This window comes from Lolium perenne, chromosome 4 (assembly GCF_019359855.2).
Source record: "Lolium perenne isolate Kyuss_39 chromosome 4, Kyuss_2.0, whole genome shotgun sequence".
Taxonomy (NCBI): Eukaryota; Viridiplantae; Streptophyta; class Magnoliopsida; order Poales; family Poaceae; genus Lolium; species Lolium perenne.
Window position 1 is genome coordinate 399,321,302 of NC_067247.2, and position 20,790 is coordinate 399,342,091.

Consider the following 20,790-nt stretch of genomic DNA (forward strand, 5'->3'; position numbering starts at 1 on the left):
ATACCAATTGACAAAACTCCAGAAAGACTCCAGGGGCGCCGCCGCCATCACGAAACTCCGTTTCGGGGGACAGAAGTCTCTGTTCCGGCACGCCGCCAGGACGGGGAAGTGCCCCCGGAAGCCATCTCCATCGACGCCACCGCCACCATCATGCTCCGTGAGTAGTTCCCCCATGGACTACGGGTTCTAGCAGTAGCTAGTTGGTACTCTCTCTCCCATGTACTTCAATACAATGATCTCATGAGCTGCCTTACATGATTGAGATTCATCTGATATAATCGGTGTTGTGTTTGTTGGGATCCGATGAATTGTTACATTATGATCAGTCTATCTATATAAGTTTGTGAAGTTATTGTTGCTGCAATCTTGTTGTGTTTAATGCTTGTCACTAGTGCACGAGTGGCATGATCTTAGATTTAAGCTCTATAATTATTGCTTAGATTATATCTACAAGTTGTTTGCACATATTGCTGTCCGGAACCCGAGGCCCCAAAGTGACAGAAATTGGGACAACCGGAGGGGAAGGCTGTGATATGAGGATCACATGTTTTCACCAAGTGTTAATGCTTTGCTCCGGTGCTCTATTAAAAGGAGTACCTTAATTGCCAGTAGATTCCCTTGAGGCCCGGCTGCCACCGGCTGGTAGGACAAAAGATGTTATGCAAGTTTCTCATTGCGAGCACGTATGACTATATATGGAAAACATGCCTACATAATTAATAATTTTGATGTTCTGTCTTAATGCTTTCAATCCTATCAATTGCCCAACTGTAATTTGTTCACCCAACACTTGTTATTGGAGAGTTACCACTAGTGAAGATAGCTGGGAACCCCGGTCCATCTCTCATCATCATATACTCGTTCCTATATGCCATTAGAAGTAGTATCAACTATTTTCTGGTGTCATTGCCTCTGTGTTACTGCTACTGCTGTTATGTTACTGTTACTACTGCTCTCATATTACTGCTGCTTTCACATCACCCATGTTACTAGTGCTTTTCCAGGTGCAGCTGAATTGACAACTCAGTTGTTAAGGCTTATAAGTATTCTTTACATCCCCTTGTGTCGAATCAATAAATTTGGGTTTTACTTCCCTCGAAGACTGTTGCGATCCCCTATACTTGTGGGTTATCATGGCACCTGCGTTTTTCAGACCAAAAGGCATGGTAACATAGCAGTAAGTGCCAGACGGGGTGATGAACGAGGTCGCCTTTTGGTCGGACTTCTTCATCCGGATCTGGTGATACCCGGAATATGCGTCAAGAAAACACAGAAGTTCCGCCCCTGCCGTCGAATCAATGACTTGGTCAATGCGCGACAGGGGAAACGGATCCTTCGGACAATGCTTATTCAAGCCGGAGTAATCGATGCACATTCTTAGTATTTCAGAATTCTTTTTGGGTACAAGGACGGGATTTGCGACCCAATCAGTGTGGATAGCTTCTATTACAAAACCTGCCTCTAGTAACTTTGCTAATTCCATTCCTATGGCGCGACGCTTCTTATCTCCAAAGCGTCGCATAGCTTGCTTCACCGGTTTAGCCCCCAGGTTTATGTTGAGGTAGTGCTCGGCGAGTTCCCTTGGTACTCCAGACATGTCAGAAGGCTGCCATGCGAAGATGTCCATGTTAGCGTGGAGGAACTCGACGATCGTGTCTTCCTATTTGGGGTCCATGTTGGCTCCGACCGAGACCTGCTTGGTATCGTCTCCTTCCTTGAAGTTGACTTTCTTGGTCTCTATCGCGGCCTTAAAGGAATTTTTCTGTTCGTAGATCTGTTTCTTGGTGGTCTACATCTCTGTCGGATCCACCGCGGCTCTGTAGCCTTTCAGCTCCTCTCCGGATATCACAGATTCTGCGAAGGCGGCTTCGCCCAACTCGCACTCGTGAGCTTTCTTGTAGTCTCCGGATACGGTAATCATACCATTGGGACCCGGAATCTTGAGCTTGTTGTAGATGTAGCACGCTCTTGCGTGGAACTTGTGGTAGGTGGGCCTGCCGAAGATGACGTGGTAGGAGCTCTTGAAGGGCACGACCTCAAACGTGATCATCTCTTCGCGGAAATTATTAACATCGCCGAAGGCCACGGGAAGTCTGATGCTGCCGAGGGAGTTCGCCTTTTTACCCGGAACCACGCCATGAAACTCAGTGTTGCTGTGTTTGAGCTGTTCCTTGGTAAGGTTCATCCGCTCCAGAGTCTCCAGGTACATGATGTTCAAGCTGGCTCCGCCATCCATGAGGCACTTGGAGAAGTCATAGCCGTCGATGCGGGGACTTACAACCAAGGCGTAGCACTCTTTTGGCACAATGGTAGGATGATCCTCCCTATCAAATGTGCACGGAACTTCCGACCACCTGACATACTGCGGCACAGCCGGAACTGTGGCGTTCAGGATCCGGAAAGCTGACTTGGTGGAGCGGAGTGTTGGGGTTCCGAGGAAAGTGTGGTAAGCGCCTGCGCTCTTTTTGACGAAAGGGTTGGGTTTGGCTGCGGATCCTTCCTTGGGATCCGGCGAAGCATCATCCTCATCCATCGCCTCGGAACTGTCCTCCTCTTTGTCCTTGTTCTTTCCCTTGCCTCCTTTGCCGCGTGGGCGGTGCTTCCGGGCTCGCTTGTAGCCTGCTTCCGGGTCAGTTTTGAGATCATTGACCCACTTGCAGTTGCGGTTTGTGTGTGTGGACTTGCCCGTAGCCGGATCCAGATGAGCCAGGCAGGGCATGTCTCTATATTTGTTCATAGGTTTGGGTGGTGCGGGTTCCGGCAGCCGGGACTTCATCACGCTGCTGGCCCCTGCCAGCTCCACCTCCGCGGCCGCGTCCTCTTCCACCTCCTTGACCTCCGCGTTGGAACGCCATGGTGACCATCTCGGATCCACCATTCTTCTGGTCATCTGAGGGATTTTTCCGCTTGCTGCCGCTGCTGTTACCGTTGTCACGGTTCTTCTTTTGCTGGTGCAGGGGGATTGCTGTAGCTGCTATATCTCCGCCTGCATCATCATCGGCGGCAGTATGATCACTGGCGATGGAGATCATGTCATCCAAAGTCAGTTTGTTTGCGTTAGCCAAGCAAGTGAGCTTGTGCCGCAGCAATCCTCCCCTTTGTAATCCACCTATAAAGGCGTGCATAGCTGTGGTGTGATCGACGTTCTCACACTCGTTCCTGGTTGCTAGCCACCGGGTGAGGAAGTTCCTTGATGTTTCACCCTTTTTCTGGATACAGGCCTGGAGGTCGCTTGTTGTGGCGGGTCTTTTGTAGGTGCCCCTGAAGTGCTTTTCAAAGGCGTTCTTCAGGTCGAACCAGCAAAAGATGGAGTTCTTCTCGAGGTCGCTTAGCCAGATCCGGGCTGGACCTACAAGGTATAGCTGAAGCATGCGGCAGGCGATGTTAGGGGTTCCTCCGGCGAAGGTTACTGCATTGTAGTAATCCTCGATCCAGGTATCCGGCCTTTCGGTGCCATCATAATTCTTCAGGTTTCCGGGTAGCTTGAGGTTCATCCTTGGCTTTGGTTCCTCTCGAATCATCCTGCCAAAGCATTTTGGGCCGATGTAGTTAGATCTGTATTCGTTGAGGCGCTCCCGTGCGTCGCGCGGGCCGTTGCAGGGGGACTTTGAGCGTGAGTGAGATCTCCGGCCACCGCCTCCGCCTCCACCTCCGCCTCCACCGCTAGGTGGTGGGGAGGGAGATCTGCGAGGGGGTCGGTTTGACATTTTGCTTCCGCCCTGCGATTCCTCGCGCCCTTCGTGATGTGGACTCCGGCTCCGATGGCTGCCTTCACCATGGTGTTGGCTGCCCTCGTCGTTCCGGCCTCGGCGGGGTTCCGGCTCGCGTTCGTCGTTCCGACTCCTCCTGGGCTTGGGCTCGTGATAGCTGTTCCGGCTACGTCGGGGTTCCGGCGTACGCTCCCTGCTCCTGTTCCTATGAGGGACCACAGTGTCGCGGATATTGATTCCACCAGGCCCATGGGGTCTGGAGTTTCCGGCTGGACTACGGCGGCGAGGGAGGGGAGGACGCGGGTATCCCCTGGGCGGAGGTGACGGGTTCCGGTACCTGATTTTGCCAGAGTACATCACATCCTTTCCCTTCTTCGGATCTGACGGAGGCGTCTTTGATGGTACGGGGATTGGATTTGGTTGTTCTCTGGTTTTCCTTCCGCGTTCCGAGGATCCGGTTCGCGATTCATCGTCACGATGTCGGTTGTCGTAGGCGTCCTTTTGCGCGGTAGAGATGCAATGTTCAGGGTTGGATTCCAACCTGCGCAAAGTATCTGCCTTGCTCTGCTGTTTCATTGCTGAAGCAACGAGCGTACGGACGTAGTCGATGTCGATTTGCTCATCGTTTTTCTTCAAGATCTCCGCAGCCTTCTTCATATTATCCTTTGGAGTGGCGAGCGGCTGCTGCTCGGTCGGAGTTGCGAAAGTGATCTTGCGGGGAGCTATAGTTTCTTGCCGGATCTTATCGACCTCCTGTTGAGCCTCAGTGATCTTGTCCTCCCAATGCTTTCGGAGTTGCTTGACTTTAACCAGCGATTCGTCCACCTCACGCTCGCGCTGGAGAAAATTGTCCACGAAGTGCGCGACCTCTTTCCTTTCATCCAGCATTGCGGCTGCGGTGGTGGCGAACTTTTTGGCTGTGGCTGACCAACATCTCCAGTCTCTTAGCTTATAGAACTTCTGCATTTAATGCGTCTTCGGGAGTGCTGGGTTTGTTGAGGAAATCCGAGTGTGCGATTGCGTCCATGGCTGCTTGCTCAACCAGTTCTTCTGGGGACAAGACTTCCTTACGCGGTCGTTCCCGGGAGAGCGGAGATCCTGCATGGGATGGCTGTGGGTCGGAGTGGGTGCTTTCATCCTCTGATTCCCGTTGATCCAGCGCTGCCAAGGTTGCGAGAACCTGTTTAGGCTGGGCGGATTCAACTTCAGGCTGATCACCGTATCCGTATTCCTTCACCTTGCGATCGAACTCTTCGGTATCCATGGAGGGGGTATCCCCGGAAATTGGGCTTAGATTGCCCAGGATCGATTCTTCAGCCGGAGCGCTGCTTTCTCCGACAGCCTCCTGCTGATCCGGAGCAGCGTTGTTTTTCGGTGCCTCAACCTGCTCGGGACCAGCTCCGGCTTCTTGAGGGGCGGTTCCGGCGGTATGGGCCAAGAAGTGTACGAAGTGACACCTTTGCTTCTCTAACACCTGGGAGACCCAGGCGGATCTGCATTGGTCTTCCACCTTTATTTCCTCCTCACGGGCGGATTGGGTGGGTTTTGATTTTTCCAGATCCAAGGCGAAATCTTCTCTAGGAAGCTCCAACATCTCAGATCGGATCTTCGCGATCGCGTCCCCGCTCGGCGGTCGCGTCGGCGTACATTACTGCTGGGTTTCCGTCGGAATCCACGGTTTCCCCGATGAAGATGTGTATGCCTCCGACTGGGACGATGGAGAGCTTGACGGGGTTTGTCTTAGTCGGAATCCAGCACTCATCCGGAGGGACGATCGAAAGGTTTCCGGCATAAAGGACGCGCCCCACAGCGATGGTGTCGTCGTAGCTTCCCATGGCGGAACCCTCCCGGTTCCGGCCTCCAGATGCCGCTGGCCCCACGGTGGGCGCCAACTGTCGTTGCCTATTTGACGGTGCCTCGGAGGAGGGATCCTCACGAGGGGGATAAGAAGTAGGGGCCATAGGGCGGAGTGCACACGGGACGGTGGTACGCGTTTTACCCAGCTTCGGAACACATGCACGATGACAGGGCCTACTGCTGCTTGACTGGAATTATCTGGACGCTTTCGCGTTGTTACAATGAGTTGTGGTTGTGCCTCTAGGGCTCCCGGGATCCGGCTTATAAAGGCGCACGGATCTAGGGTTTACATGGAGAGTCCTAGCCGGAATATACAAGTTGCCTAACTACGGTACAAAGTCTTGCCGTGTACGTCAAGGATCCGCCTTCCCCTAAGTACGTGCTGGATCCGGATACTTCATGGGCCTTCACGGATCCGGCCTCCTCTGTAGGTCGGTTGGGATCCGGCTTCCTGCTCCTGGGCTGGACTTCATCCTTCAGGATCTACAGCAACTGGGCCGCCCGATGGGCCACATGCCACATCACCGTCTATGGGCCACCCGGGCTTACCGGATCTAGGCTATGCCGTTGATATACCCATAAAGTATACCCACAACAGCGTCCGCGATGGAACTTTTCGTGGTTGGAGGCTCGATTGTTTAGGGTTTTTCCGATAAGATGTATAAATAGGAGGAGAGGAAAGTTCGGTGGGATGCCTGGGGGGCCCACACCACCCGTACGCGCGGCCAGCGGTGGGGCCACGCCAATGTATGGTGTGGCCGCCTCCTGGCGCCCCTCCGTCTCTCCTCTGGACTCCGTCTTCGTTTCGGTAAAATAGGAACTTCGGTTTTTTGTTTCGTCCAATTCGAAGAATATTTCTTCTACAACTTTTCTGAAATACAAAACAACAGAAAACAGAGAACTGAGACCGTGGCATCTTGTCAATAGGTTAGTTCCGGAAAATGTATAAAAATGAAACGAAGTGTAAACAAAACATTTAGAAATTGGTGTAAAACAAGCATGGAGGATCAAAAATTATAGATGCGTTTGAGACGTATCACCCCACTGATGCACACTAGGATTATATCAAATGAATTTAGGGATATGTCAAAGGGACATTGGAGACCAGCTTGTGCATTCACAAGTCACCGTTGGCTTTCATTAGTATCTTCGCCGACGCCGATTGGGCAGGATGTGTGGATGATAGACGGTCCACCAGTGGGTTTGTAGTGTTTGTTAGTCCCACTCTTATTTCATGGAGTTCGAAGAAGCAACCCACAGTCTCGAGGTCGAGTACCAAGGCTCAGTATAAAGCATTGGCTGATGGTGTTGCTGAACATATATGGGTAGATTCTCTGCTCAAGGAGCTTGGTGTGACTCGGCAGGGTACCCCCATATTTTGGTGTGATAATCTTGGGGCTACTTATCTGACGGCGAATCCAGTCTGTCATGCTCGAACGAAGCACATTGAGATCGATTTCTGTTTTGTGCGAGAACGAGTAGCTGCCGGTGAACTAGACGTCAGGTTCATCTCCACTCATGACCAACTGGCTGAGGTGTTTAATATACCAGCCACACAAGAGATGTTAGATAGATTTAAGTCCAATCTCAACCTTGTATGTAGCAGTTTAGATTGAGGAGGAGTGTTAGAATTGTGATTGGACTCTTACCCATCTGTTGTGTAACAACACGTATACGTATGTAACTTGTACCTATCATGATCTATATAAGTGGATCACGTGCGGGGATTTAGATCCACGCACCAAACCCTAAAACTGTTTTTGACTATGGGGACTGCAACCTTTGTAGGCAGCCCATATAACCTACAGATTTTCAAATTTCAAGTTTCTGAGACTAAAGTTTAGTCCAACGCCGTTAGTTGGGGGAGAGATGGACTGAGTTATATGGCGAGCTCTTCTACTCAAACTAAGTGAGTGAAAAGAGAACAAGTTCATGCACACTCCTGCTCCTTACCCTCCGGCTGCCTCGCCACGCATCACACACACGTCGCATTTCATTTTGTGAATCGTGGGTACGTGTCAGCGTGCATGTGTATGTTTGACACATGCCTCTATCTTCCAACGCCTTCAAATCGAGTGGCTCGGTCCCTCCACCTCGCAGGCTATACAAGGAGACACAGAACATATATAGGTCTCACCATTCTCACTTTATCTTGATCATCCTATTTTCTTTTGATGCGACGCTCTTAGTCTTTCCCATCCCAACGAATGCGTGAACATCCTTCGGACCGAAACCCCGTACAATACGGTCAAAGAGTTTATTTCCTAACATGGGTGACTGCATAGCCGTAAGATTGATGCCAATGGAGGTGTTGACTAGTTGGCTCTTCTCCTTTTGTTCTTTTTGTATTCATTTTAGTTGAATTCTGGATTCTCAAAACGGCTGTGTGCCTCTTAATTATGCAGATGCTGAGTGTAATGCTTGATCTTCAAGTAATAAAGCACCATTTATCGAAAAATGCAGATCTTATAGATATGCTTAGTCTGATGCATATGGTTAACTTTGCTAGTGGTTATGTCATTTCATCTCGGTAATTAAACCCACTAAAAAAATTCCTAATAATCGTAACAGCTACTCCATTTGAACTTTTTTTTTGTATAGCTACTAGTAACTAGCAAGTTTTCAGCAAAACGATTAATTACATGAGTGATTGCCAACTAGCAGCAGTCATGTCGATATCTTAATCTATCTCCACCTTGAGTTTTTTGTGGAGCCTGCGTCAGCTCTATAACAGTCGAGAATTAGCAGCTATTGTCATCTTTCTTTTCCTGTTGAAACGAGCAGTTCCTCGCCCAATCTGACTCCATCTTTCTTTGCTCGCACAGTGTACTGTTAAGGTTGTCTTCTAACAAGCCAGATTAACCTACGCTAATGCAACGTATGGTCATTTCCCTAGCAAAATAGCCCCGTTGATTTCAGGTGTTCTACACTTCTACGGAAGAAATTGATTGACTGAACCGACGTCTTTTGTACATCCATATGTCGTCGCCTTTCTCTTTCTGTTTACTTTGGGAATTTAGGACGACCATATGTTCTGTTGTGACGTAAAGTGGCATGATTGCTCCTTACCGTATGAATGAAGATCTAGTACTATGTCCGGACCTAGGATGATGCATGAGAAAACCTCTTTTTTAGGTGGGAACTGAGAATGAGAAAGAAGAAAATCGTTGTGACCTATGGTTTGAGAAGTTGGGCCATAACTCCGAACAACTCGGCCTGGTCATGTCAGGCCGGCCCTTTTGGGTCAGTTCCTAAGATCTGTCAATGTTGTATGGGGGATGATCAGTGCTTTTCCATTGCCTCTTAGCTGCGAAGGCCGAAAATAGTCGTTGCAGTAAGAACTGTCAGCCCATATTCCACACTAGACAAATACGCGCGCTTCGCCGCGCCGCCTGCACTTCGTTTTAGTACTATGTGGCCGGTATGGTAGTGTTGCACGTGTTTTGGTCTGTGTCGTTGGAGACAGCCTCAAGGAGGGATTGACAGAAATTCTTATATGTTGTTGAGAGTTTCGTCATGCCCTTTTTATAGAGGGTTAAGCACGCTTCGAAGCGCCAGCTAAGCTGCTTTTGGCAAGAATGATGTCATTGCAGGGCTGCGTGAGCTGGTTGTACTGACGCCTTCATGGTCGAGCTGTGCGGAACAGAGGAAGCTTTCTGTTTGACGGTAGACTCGGGTGTGATCAGATCAGAGTTAAAAATAGATGCATATCTGTTGGCGACGGTGTTAAATAGGAGGAAGGCAGACTTTTCCAGTGAAGCGCCGATTATTAAAGATCTAAAAGTTCAGAACAGAACTTGGTTCTCTTTTTGTCCAATCAGATTTTGTAAACAGTCAGCAAACACGGTAGTCCATGTTTCGGCATAGTTAGAGCATCTCCAGCCGCGTCCCCCAAAGCGTTCCCCAAAGGGTTTTAGGGCGCGCTAGACAAAAAATGCGTTCCAGCCGCGTCCCCCAAAGCCCATTTTTGTCCGGCGCGCCCGATACGGTGTCCGGCGCCCCGAGCCCGTCCCCGTCCCACAGGGGACGCACCGGGGACGCCGGACACACCGAAAAGCGAGGCGGGCTCCCACATGTCGGCGACTATTTGCATAAATCGTTGGTTCGCGCCTCTTTTCTCCTCGCTCCTTCCTTCCCGCGCCTCTTTTCTCGTCGCTCCTTCCTCCCACCCCACCGCCGCCGCTGGATTTCCCGGCCGTTTGGGCGTCTGATCTCTGCTGAGAGTCGGCACCGTTGTCGCGGCTGGGGCTCCCGCCGGTCGTGCCGCCGCCGCGTCGCCAGCGTGTCCCAGAACGCGCCGTCAAATCCGCCCCACCTCCGCGCACAGAAGGTGCTCGACGACTTGCTAGGTAGGCGCGATTGGCCGCAGTTTATTGCGTCGTCTGCCTTGGCGCAATTTTAACCATTGATTTTGCTTTAGCCATGGACAGCGACGATGAGATGGTTGCCCTGCTGCTGGAGGACGAGCAAGCCTTCGACGACGACCTGCGGGAGCATTTGCTGATCATCGCGTCCCTCCAGGACATGCTTGACGCTGAGGCGGAGAAGAGGAAGAGGCCGCGCCGCGGAGGATCAAGGCCGGAAAGAAGGAAGTCGAAGCCCCGGCAGAGGATGGAGGGGCATGCCATGCTGCACAACGACTACTTCGCCGACGAGGCAACACATGCCGACAATTTTTGGCACCGGTACATGATGAGCAAGGGGCTGTTCATGAATATCCTCCACGGCGTTCGAGAGTTCGACCCCTACTTCAAGCTCAAGCTCGACGCTGTAGGCGTTCTCGGGTTCTCGTCGATTCAGAAGTGCACCGCCGCCATGAGGATGCTTGCATACGGAGCACCTGCCGATACACATGACGACTACCTTCGCATGAGTGAGTCTACTGCCATTGAGTGCATGTACAAGTTTTGCCGAGCTGTGGTGGGAAAGTTTGGCAAATACTATTTGAGAGGGCCAACTGAGGAAGAGACTGCAAGGATCATGGCACAAAATGCTGCCAGAGGATTTCCTGGAATGCTTGGAAGCATCGATTGCATGCACTGGGCATGGAAGAACTGCCCGTTTGCTTGGCAAGGTATATACAAAGGCCGTCATGGATATTGCAGTGTGGTGCTTGAAGCTGTGGCAGATTATGACCTGTGGATTTGGCATTCTTTCTTTGCCATGGCGGGATCACACAATGACATCAGCATGTTGCAGCAGTCTCCGGTGTTCAGCAGACTAGTGGAAGGGCATGCTCCACCATGCAACTATGAGATCAATGGCCACGAATATACCAAAGGCTATTATCTAGCCGATGGTATATATCCAAAATGGGCCACTTTTGTCAAAACAATCTCGAATCCATCAGGTCTGAAGAATTCTCACTTTGCTACGCGACAGGAGGCTTGCAGGAAGGATGTCGAGCGGGCATTTGGTGTGCTTCAAGCGCAATTTCTAATTGTCCGGTACCCTGCTCTAAGCTGGTCTCACGACTAAATGTGGGAGGTGATGCAGACTTGTGTGATCATGCACAACATGATCATCGAGGATGACCGCAAGAATCATGCTAGGTCACATGTTGGTCCCTATGAGTGTCAAGGCCCTCTTGCGGAGGTTGATCATGAGTTGCCTGCAGATTTTGCTGATTTTCTCGCCATGCACGCAGAGATCCGTGACAGCAATGTGCATGAGCAACTTCAAGCTGATCTCGTTGAGCATTTGTGGAGGATCAAAGGAAATACCGTGGCACCTTGATGTAGCATCTACCCCTATTTATTATATTTGTTTACTTGTTTTATTGTTTGTTGTAAATTAATTTGAAAACAATCCTCGCAAACATTTTTATTCATATGCAAGTACTTGATAAATGGTTCTGTGTTAAAAAGAAGTATTTTAAATATTTGGGGGCGGCGTTTGGGGGACGCGGCTGGGGAGCGACGTCCCCCAAAGGCGGCACGAACAAAACACGTCCCCCAAACGCTCAATCCGACGCGGTTTGGGGACGCTTTGGGGGACGCGGCTGGAGATGCTCTTAGGTGCAAAGATTTTTTTGGCCTTTTCGTGTCAACCATGTTGCTTGTGGGCATTAACTGTGCAGGGCTATCTATGATTGTAACATGTTTGGTGGACTTTTTACACTAACATAGTTTCAAGGTACTCCCTCCGTTCTAATTTGTAAGTCACAATTTTTGAATATCTTGGCCCAATGTACTAGCTGATTGGGTCTCATTTTCTCTCCCTCATTGGTGCATGCAGCCCCTTTCTCTCCCTCATTGGTGCATGCATTCTCTTTCTCTCCCTCATTGGTGCATGCAACCCCTTTTTCTCTCTCATTAAATAAAATTATGCCTTAGAGGTGGGGGTTATGGGACAAATAGTTTTTGGGAATATGACTTACACTCTAGGACGGAGGGAGTATCATATAACGTACGGAGTATAATCTAATTCATACCACGGCACCATCTAGTCTTACACAGTGCCCACCTTTTTTCGCGTGTCCGATCACGATCAAGCGGACTGGACCAAGGGGCGCTACCGTCCAAAAGAACGATAGCGGAAAGCTCCCCCGTAATTCACGACTTTTTCGTTTGGTTTGTCATCTCCCCATTCCCCTTTCCTCTCTCCTCCGCATCGAGCTTATCCCCTCCCCCGATCTCCTCCTGCGATTCTCCTCGTCGGTGGCGAACGTGCCAGCGGGAAGGCCCTCAGAGATTGTCCTGGTTGGTGGTAACAGTGGAGGCGGACTCTCTATGGCACGGACTGGGGGATCGATGCATCCAAGGAGGGTGGATGTGATGAGAGGGGTTCTTCGGCGGCGGCGCCCCGCGATTCGACGCCGGCAAGGCGGACGGCCGGCATCAGAGGAGTCGTGCAAGGAGTTTTTGCGGCCCGTCTTCGCCCATCGAGTCGCCCGACCTGGGTGGCCGCACTGGTAGCTTCGAGACAGCGCCTTGCTGGTAAGAGGTAAGAGATTCGGTCTCGCTTGGTTTTCCCCAGCGTGTTTGCTAGACACGCCTTTGATTTTACATCCAATTGTTTGGTCACTGTGGTGTTGGTCCAGTATTAGTAGCAGCAGTTGCTCGTATCCGACCCAAGGCATATGTGCTCTGCATTCGTTTGATGCTCTGTTTTGCTCTGGTCCAGGCACCAGCATGTAGCATCTGCTCTATTTTTGGTCTCCGCTCCAGCCCAGTGCAGCTTGTTGCCGCACCTGAACAATCTAGTTCTTTGCTGTGTGCTCTCTTGAGGATTCAAATGGTGTAATAAGCTGGCTGTAATTTTTGTATCCGGCTGTACTTATCTACTTCTTTTCCTCAATTTCTCTGTAATATTTACATTGGATGTAAGTATAGCAATTTTCTCCACTTCTGGGTGAAGTTTCTGTAACTAGATGTACTTCCTACCATTTTTTACATCCAGATTGATGCAAGTCTCCATGTGTTTTTTCTCAAATTTAGGTGGAATTTTATGTATCTGGATGTAATTTTTATTATTTTTCTACATCTAAAATGCTGAATGGACCAAGGTTTCCCAAGAACAATAGTAGGTTTTCATAGATCTGGATGTATTTTTTTTCTTTTTTCTACATCCCCGCTACTATTTTTTACATCCTCACTTTGAATCACGAATACTAGAATTTTTCTGAGATGTAACTTTATGTAGCTATACTAGTACAATTTTTTTACAAGCCAATACTTTTCTGAACGGTAGATGAGAAAAACGAGGATAGAGCCAGGTTTTTTTGTCCGTGTACTGATGGGGTTCACGCTCCTGCAAAAATCGCGAATGTCTAGTAGATGGATGCTTGTGAAGAATATGGTCACATTTTCTGTTTTTGGTAACTGTCGCTTTCGGCTCTTTGGACCACTTTTTTTTTTTGGTAAATGTTGCGTTCAGGCGGGGGGTATCCGGTGCTAGGGCACTCTAGCATCGTCCATCATATAAGCATAAGGGCATTTCCAGCGGCGCGACACAAAACGGTCGCTGAGCGATCGTTTTCGTCCGCCGTGACCGGAAATGCGTCTGGGGCCTGTTCCAGCGGGGCGACGCAAAGTGATCGAGCCGTCCGTGGAGACGCAAACCTGGCCCAAATATGCGTCAGGTTTGCGTCTCCGCGGACGCTCGTCGGTCGCGGGAAATGTCCGCCGAAAAAGACGTAGGACCCACGCGTCAGTGGCTGGAGGGAGATATTATTCCCGCCACTAGCCATTCCCCCGCGTGAAATTGGAAACTAGACCGGCGCGAGCAGTCCAGAAGCGATGGACGTCCTTGCCGCCGCAGCTACCGCCATGGATGCGGAGCAAACCCTCGCACCCGCCGCCGCCCCACACTCCCCCGTAGCCACGACCATAGCCAGAATGGAGACTGCAGCTCCGGCGGAAGCAAAGCGGGCCGCCACCGGCGGCGGCCGGGAGGCAAAGCCAAAGGCGGCAAAGAAGGTGCTCTCCGCGGAGGAGAAAATCGTGGAGGCTGCGAAGCGTCGCGGGCGGCGCAAGAACCAGAAGATCAAGACTGCCGCGGCCGCCAACCAGCAGGCCTGGCAGATGCAGATCAAAGCCGGCGTCGCGCCAGTAGCCCTCCATCCGAGCTTAGCGGAGGGCTACATGATCGTCAAGAGAGAGGGGATCGCTGGCGTCGCTCCTCCGGCCTCGTCGGTCAGCTCGGTAAGTTCCCAGCTGCGTCCTGGAAATCCCGCTCCCTTGCAGGGCCATGCGGCGTCGCGGTTCGCCTCCGGCCTGCCGCCGGTGAAGTTGACCGGGGCGGCGGTTCCCGACCTCAACCAGACGACTAGAAGCGGTGACTCCTGCCCGGGCGCGACACAGAAGACGCGCCAGATGCCGGAGGAGAGCATACCGCAGCCCCACATCCTGTTCGACGAAATGTCGCCGCCTGCCCCGACGATGGACGACCCGGTACGTGAGCTCTGTCAATGTGTGCGAGTGCCCTGTATCATGCGTCTGATGTCCGGTCGTTCGTAGGACTATTGGAAGGACCGCCATGATTCAGACATCCAGGAAATTATCTACGGCGGCGGCTTCGTTCGCGATGATCGGGCCGGGACAGGCGCGCATGATGACTGGCCACCAACGCAAGATGCGGAGGACATCGACACCGCACGGCTGTTCGCCACCCAGCTGACGCAGCCAACACCCGTGTTCGTCGACGACTTCGACGACGCGCCAACACAGCCCGACATTGCTCCGAAGAAGAAGGGCAAGAGCTTGAGGACACAAGGCTTCGCCGACGATGAGGATAAGTGTGTGTGTGAAGTGTGGCTGGCAACGACCCAAGATTGTATCAATGGCGCCCAGCAAAAGGGCAAGGTCTACTGGGCCAAGGTCTTGCAGCAGTACAACGAGACCAGGATGCATCCGCCCTACCATATCACAGGCCCTCGGACAGAAGAGTCCCTCCGGAAAAGATGGAACTACATCAAATAAGAGACAAGCAAGTTCTGCTCGGCGGTCGAACATGCTATTAACAACCCCGTAAGCGGCACTGGCGTCATGACAGTGGTAAAGACGATAGAACCATCATCATTGTAGACAATTTGCGTCATTGCGTCAATTTGCGTCATTGTACATCATTGGCGGCTATGATTGCAGGTATCCCGCGCCTTGGAGAAGTTCAGGGCGACGCACAAGAAGGGCTTCCATATGGTCCATTGTTGGGAGGTGCTCAAAAACAACAACAAGTGGATGATAAGCTATGCGGCCTACCTAGAAGCTGTGAAGAATGGGACAGCGGTCACCCTCGACGGTGAAGACGACGATCAAGGCCATCCAGTCCTTCCACCTCGTCCACGAGGCCATAAGGCTACCAAGGCCGATCTTGTCCGGGAGGCGCATGCCATTGCGTTCACGCAGAGCAATGGAGAAGATAATGGCCGACAACCGTGCCGCCATGGCTGCTAGGGACGACAAGAGGCGTCTGGAAAAAGAGGCCGCAGCTGCCATCTACCAGAACCTCGCCAAGAAGATCCTCGATGTCCAAAGGCTGGACATCGAGGCCAAAAAGACAGACGGTGAGGCAAAATTGCGTGCAGAAGACACAAGGATCATGCTTGCCGACTTGAGCGGCGTCGACGACGACACCAGGGCATGGCTCATGAAGAGGCCCGCCGAAATCCGCGCGCGAGACGCCTGATCGCCGGTGCCATGCGCCCAACACCTTGGCCTCCTTTTGGACTTTTTTAAATTGCTGTTCAGGCCTTGTTGTGCCCCTTTTGCTCCACTTTGCGCCGTACGAGCTGCAAAGTGTGATGAACTTGTTTCAGCCCTCAATTTGCGGCTGTAATTTCGTGCAAAGTCGACGCTATTTCATCTTTTTTAAATTCTGGCCTGCGCCCAAAATGCGTCGCCCCGCTGGAGCCACCCCCAGATGCAAACGGACACACGACCATTTCCGCGTCCGCCAGGCGACGCAAACGGACGCCCGCGGACAATTTAGGCGTCCAAAATGCGTCGCGCCGCTGGAGATGACCTGGAGATGCCCTAATATGCTGAAAAGGCGCGCTTCGCTGGTAAAAAAAGAACCTGCTAGTCTGGCTAATAATTTTTGGAGAATAACATGTGACTTTTGATTCCTTTAGGAAGTGAAGATGGATACATCAATACATAAAGAAATGTATGCTGACATTTAGTATCACTGAAGTTCACTTTCATGTACCTTTCCTGTGTGTCAGACACTGCAACGTGCAAGCAGAATAATTATCACGTGAGCTTTATTAGAACTTTTATCAGGCAACAAATTTAGCTCATAGCACACAAAAGATAACACCCTTACATCTTCGAGATAACGCTAACACCAGTAGGTACTTTAGCAGAAAAGGAACTCAAGTTACATGAACTCAAATGACAATGCGGGAAATAAGATGGAACTTCTAGTCCTACATTATCATAAATTAGTCCCGGTAACTATATTTTCAATCTAGTCCTAATAATCATAGCTTAATTACCACAATTTTATGGCCACAAGTCTATGCACAAGTAAAGTGGCATTCAGCCAACTATAAAAAAAATATTAGACACGGCGCTGACTTTAGATACATTCAAATTGTTTCTTCTGCAATAAGAAAAGGAAACTATATGTCAATGACTCAATCAAAGTGCATGATTCCGGTAATTAGCACAAAGGGTAAGATTTTCTCTAGGTTTTTATTGTTGAACAGATGACACAAGTTTGTCCCAAACCATGCAAAACCACACATCATATTCAGGTATTAGTTATTTTGAAGTACACAACTATGAGTCGGTTACTTCATGAAGAACAAAGGGACTCAAGAGTCAAGACATCAACAGTAGCTCATCAGTAAAGTGTGGCAGACAACAATACAAAATGCTAGTTCTACAGCTACAATCTACCTCCTATGGTGATGCATCACAGCGCTGAAGTTTCTATCCGCCTCAAGGCTAAGAAAACAATAGACAACAGAGACAATGGGGCCATAAGAAATTAAAATCAGAAATGTGTAGTTATTGGCCAATTACCTTGAATACTCTCCTCACAATATATGCACCAAGACACTGGATATCTCGCTGTCTCTCGGCCTCAGAATCAACGGGTGACCCATAAATATGCTGAATGTAATACTCCTATTGAACCATGCCAGGATAAGAGATCAGCTGTCCAAATCAAGATATATATTTGAATGTTGGAAGTAATTAAGATGCAACATGGTAGGCTTCGAGGCCCTCGGTGTCGGCACTACCATGGAAAACGACATATTGCATATCTGTAAAAGTGCAAACTGTATCGAAGAGAAGCTTTGGTCGAACCTTCCACCAAACTGTCCGCACAAAATAACCTTGCCGAGCCAATTGACGACCGAGAACATTTATCTTGCGTTCACATTCTCTCTATATACTTATCGTACCTTTCGTAATCCCAATCCTCAAGCATCATCTGGTACAGCGTAGGCTCTATGTTGGTTATCCCTATCGCAAGTGTCATCTAGGTATCATGGCTCATGTTGCTTCCCTTGAAGACATTGCGCCGCCGCTCCTTGATCCTGCATAGTCATTCTGTACATCCAAGAGCGCCAACACAGTTTAAGTATCACTGGCGTACATTACTGCTGCTCGTTTGTAATGATTACCTCTGTATTCACCACATCACAATACAGATTTGTGAGCACCATGCTCACTTCTGAAATCAGACCAGGCCTGCCAGTTTTATTTAGTTATATCAATGTGTAGTCAGAGGATGGCTGCACTCCATCATATCTTGTCTATGAAGGAGAAAAGAAAGAATAAGACCAGAGACATTGCAGGAAAAATTGTACAACTTTCAGTAGTGAAATAATTAAAGAAAAATAAGGAATTCTCATGAAAGTGATAAATCTTTGTCCAAATCAGATCAAGTGGTACTATGTATATTCTCTTGCATTACACATAGAAAATACTTACGTACAGCAAAATAATTTTTTTCATTGCGACTAATTCCACACCATAACTCTGATCTAAGTTTACTGCTCATCAAGAATAGTTCTTCAGAAAAAATATGTGTTGATAATCTAAAGTAAATGCCTTAACTGATGAATTTGCATCTGACGTCTACCAGGACATAAACGTTTGCACTAAATTTACCTTCATCAAACCAATTTAAGTGGAAAAAAGAACAATACTTCTAGCTGTACCTAAATTAGTAACATAATTGCCACAACGGCTTCGGCGCGGCCACGTGGTCGCTGGCCTTCCTCGGACTCTCCTCCTACGGAGCAGACCGTGGCGAGCCTCCTCCTCCGCGGGGAGGCCATACTCCACCTGAAGATGTCGGCGCCTAGAGCTGGCCGCCAAGGTTGCGGCAGGATGGATGGGAAAGGTGGAGGAATTGGGGATTTTCTAACCCTAGTTCCTAATCAGCCGCCTCTCCTCTCGTGCTCCTCCGTGACTCAAGAGTCAAGACCACCTCTATGGCTGTAATATGGGACCGTAATAAGCCTGGCCCAGCAGAAGTCGAAACAAACAGACACGTACAATGGTAATAAAGTTCATTCCAGAAGCCCAAATCGTATGTACCTGAATACTCAGTGCAATGATCCAACGGCCAGCAAACAGCTCCAGCGGGGAGGCCCTCACCAGACGGGTAGGCTTAATTGCTTTTAGTAATTTCTCCCAGAAGCTAAGGTTGTTTCCTAAAAAAATTGAACTGCTAAGTAAGAGCTTTGTCAAGTCTGCAACTGTTCAGTTCAAAAAAAAGAAAGAAAGTCTCCAACTGTTGGGTTCTCAAAATAAAGTCTGCAACTGTTGGATTCACGCTTGATTCGTATTAGTCCGGAAGTTATACATGTGCTATATTTCTTTTAGTTCAGCATTGAGTTGCAAGTTAGAAAAAAATAGACAAATCAAGTTAGTGCTGGGTTAAGTCTTCGACCATTAGATTTGGCTAGTATGCTGGGAGTTTTATATGCATTGCAAAAAATTAGGTTTAGTTGTACATAGGTTGCAACTCAATTTTTTTTTGAAACATAGTACAATCAAAGACGCTCATACATACGCGCACACACTCACCCATATGAACGCACACATGCACATCCTACCCGTATGAGCACCTCCAAGAGACTGCGTTGAAGAACTGATCCGGCAGGTCTTAAGATTGACGAAGTCACCACAAGCGACTCGCTGTCGACGGGAACGTCACCTCCCACTGAAGAATATTCCACCTTTATGAGATATTTCCTGCAACACGAGGCAGATCCACATGTAGGACACCAGGTAAAATAGTTTCTACCTAACACATCCATTTTTCAGTACACATGGACTTCTTTTTTGAGTGTTAGAGCTCCAGTCGCGTCCCCCAAAATGTCTCCCAAAAGTTTTTGGACGCGTCGGACATTTTTTCAGTCTCAGTTGCGCACCCCAAAGGTCCCTTTCACCTGGCGTAGCATAATACATTGTCCGGCGTCCCGAGCCCGTCCCCACATGGGACGCTCCGAGCGCGCCGGATATAGCGCGAAGCCAGTGGGAGTGGTGGGCCAGACGCGTTATTGACACATGAATGACGCCCAACCGTTGCCTACCTCGTGACGGAATTATTGGCGCGTAGCGACGGGGAAGTTACTGGAAAGGAAACCACCGGAGTGGCAACCGTGTCATCGACGCGCGAACTGCCGGAAAAGAGCGCGAACTCCGTGGAAGAGCAACCGCAGCCCTCTTCGATATCCGCGCCGCCATTCATCCCTGCTCAATAAGACCCCTACGTCCGTGCATTCGCATCTCCAACCGGCCGGCGCCCTTCATCTCTACGACTGAGCAACCTCTCATCTCTGACCATGAGCAACCTCCTTTTGCCATCAGACTCCGATAGTGAGGGGGAGCTGCCGGGATGGTGCCATTGGTGGGAAAAAACTGCCACACCTAGCAGCTCTAGCTCCCCAGCGACGGACGACCAGGAGGAGGAGGAGGGGGAGCTTGTCGCCGACGACGGCCATGAGGAGGAGGATGAGGAGGAGGAAGAGGAAGATGATGAAGATGCCAGGTGGAGACGGCTGGATGCGGAGGAGGCGGTTGAGGAGACGACGACGATATAGAAGGAGGCAATGGCCCGGGCGAAGGCGAAGGTCACGCAGCCGACGTGCACCGATGACGACGAAGACACCAAGGACTACTCATTGGATGGGGAGACAAACTGCTCGGACGCATCGAACGGTACTACCTCTTCAGAAGAGGTGACGAGCAGAAACGCCTCCGTGAGGATGACGAGGCGGGACCATCAAAGAAAAAGTAGCTTAGTATAAAAATTAGTTTGAAATATTTTTCCATAGTTTTTATGTTTAATTTGTTTCAACATGTTGTACTACTTTCAAAATCTCGATTCTACCTACAAATTTCTTCTCTCTATTAAAATGAAAACGCAAAAAAAAACATTTTAATGTTTGGAAGGCGCGTTTAGGGGCCACGACTAGGGAGCGACGTGCCTAAACACGACGCGAAGAGAAGGCATCTCTCAAACGTCCGATCCGGTATCGTTTGAGGACGCTTTGGGGACGCGATATGCACTTCCAAAAAGATGTTTTTCTATGTTGTGGCACGGGAAGGCATGGATGTATTGTTTGTCAGATATGTCCTAGCCATGCCAGAAAAAAGAAGTCCAAGACTGTACCACATGGCACATGCTCTCTTTGTGACTTAACTGTCGGATTTCATACGGCGATACTGTCTGCGTCATCTTTTTTTTCGATACGGGAGTATTGCTCTGACATTTGAATCAATAGATGCACACAACTATGTTTTTATTGAAA

The 20,790-nt window shown here is 49.7% G+C and overlaps 2 long non-coding RNA genes across 2 annotated transcripts; one reads left to right on the plus strand and one right to left on the minus strand.

Annotated features, from left to right (window-relative positions):
- Positions 1-12,095: 12,095 nt before the first annotated feature.
- On the plus strand, positions 12,096-13,196 carry LOC127349307 (uncharacterized). Its single transcript, XR_007880197.2, has 2 exons — positions 12,096-12,512; positions 12,693-13,196. It is a non-coding gene; the product is annotated as an uncharacterized lncRNA (long non-coding RNA).
- A 3,148-nt stretch (positions 13,197-16,344) lies between these two features.
- Positions 16,345-18,470, minus strand: LOC127297567 (uncharacterized). The gene is made up of 2 exons (XR_007849245.2): positions 17,225-18,470; positions 16,345-17,143 (listed from the first exon to the last, which is right to left on the minus strand). It is a non-coding gene; the product is annotated as an uncharacterized lncRNA (long non-coding RNA).
- Between the last annotated feature and the right edge of the window lie 2,320 nt (positions 18,471-20,790).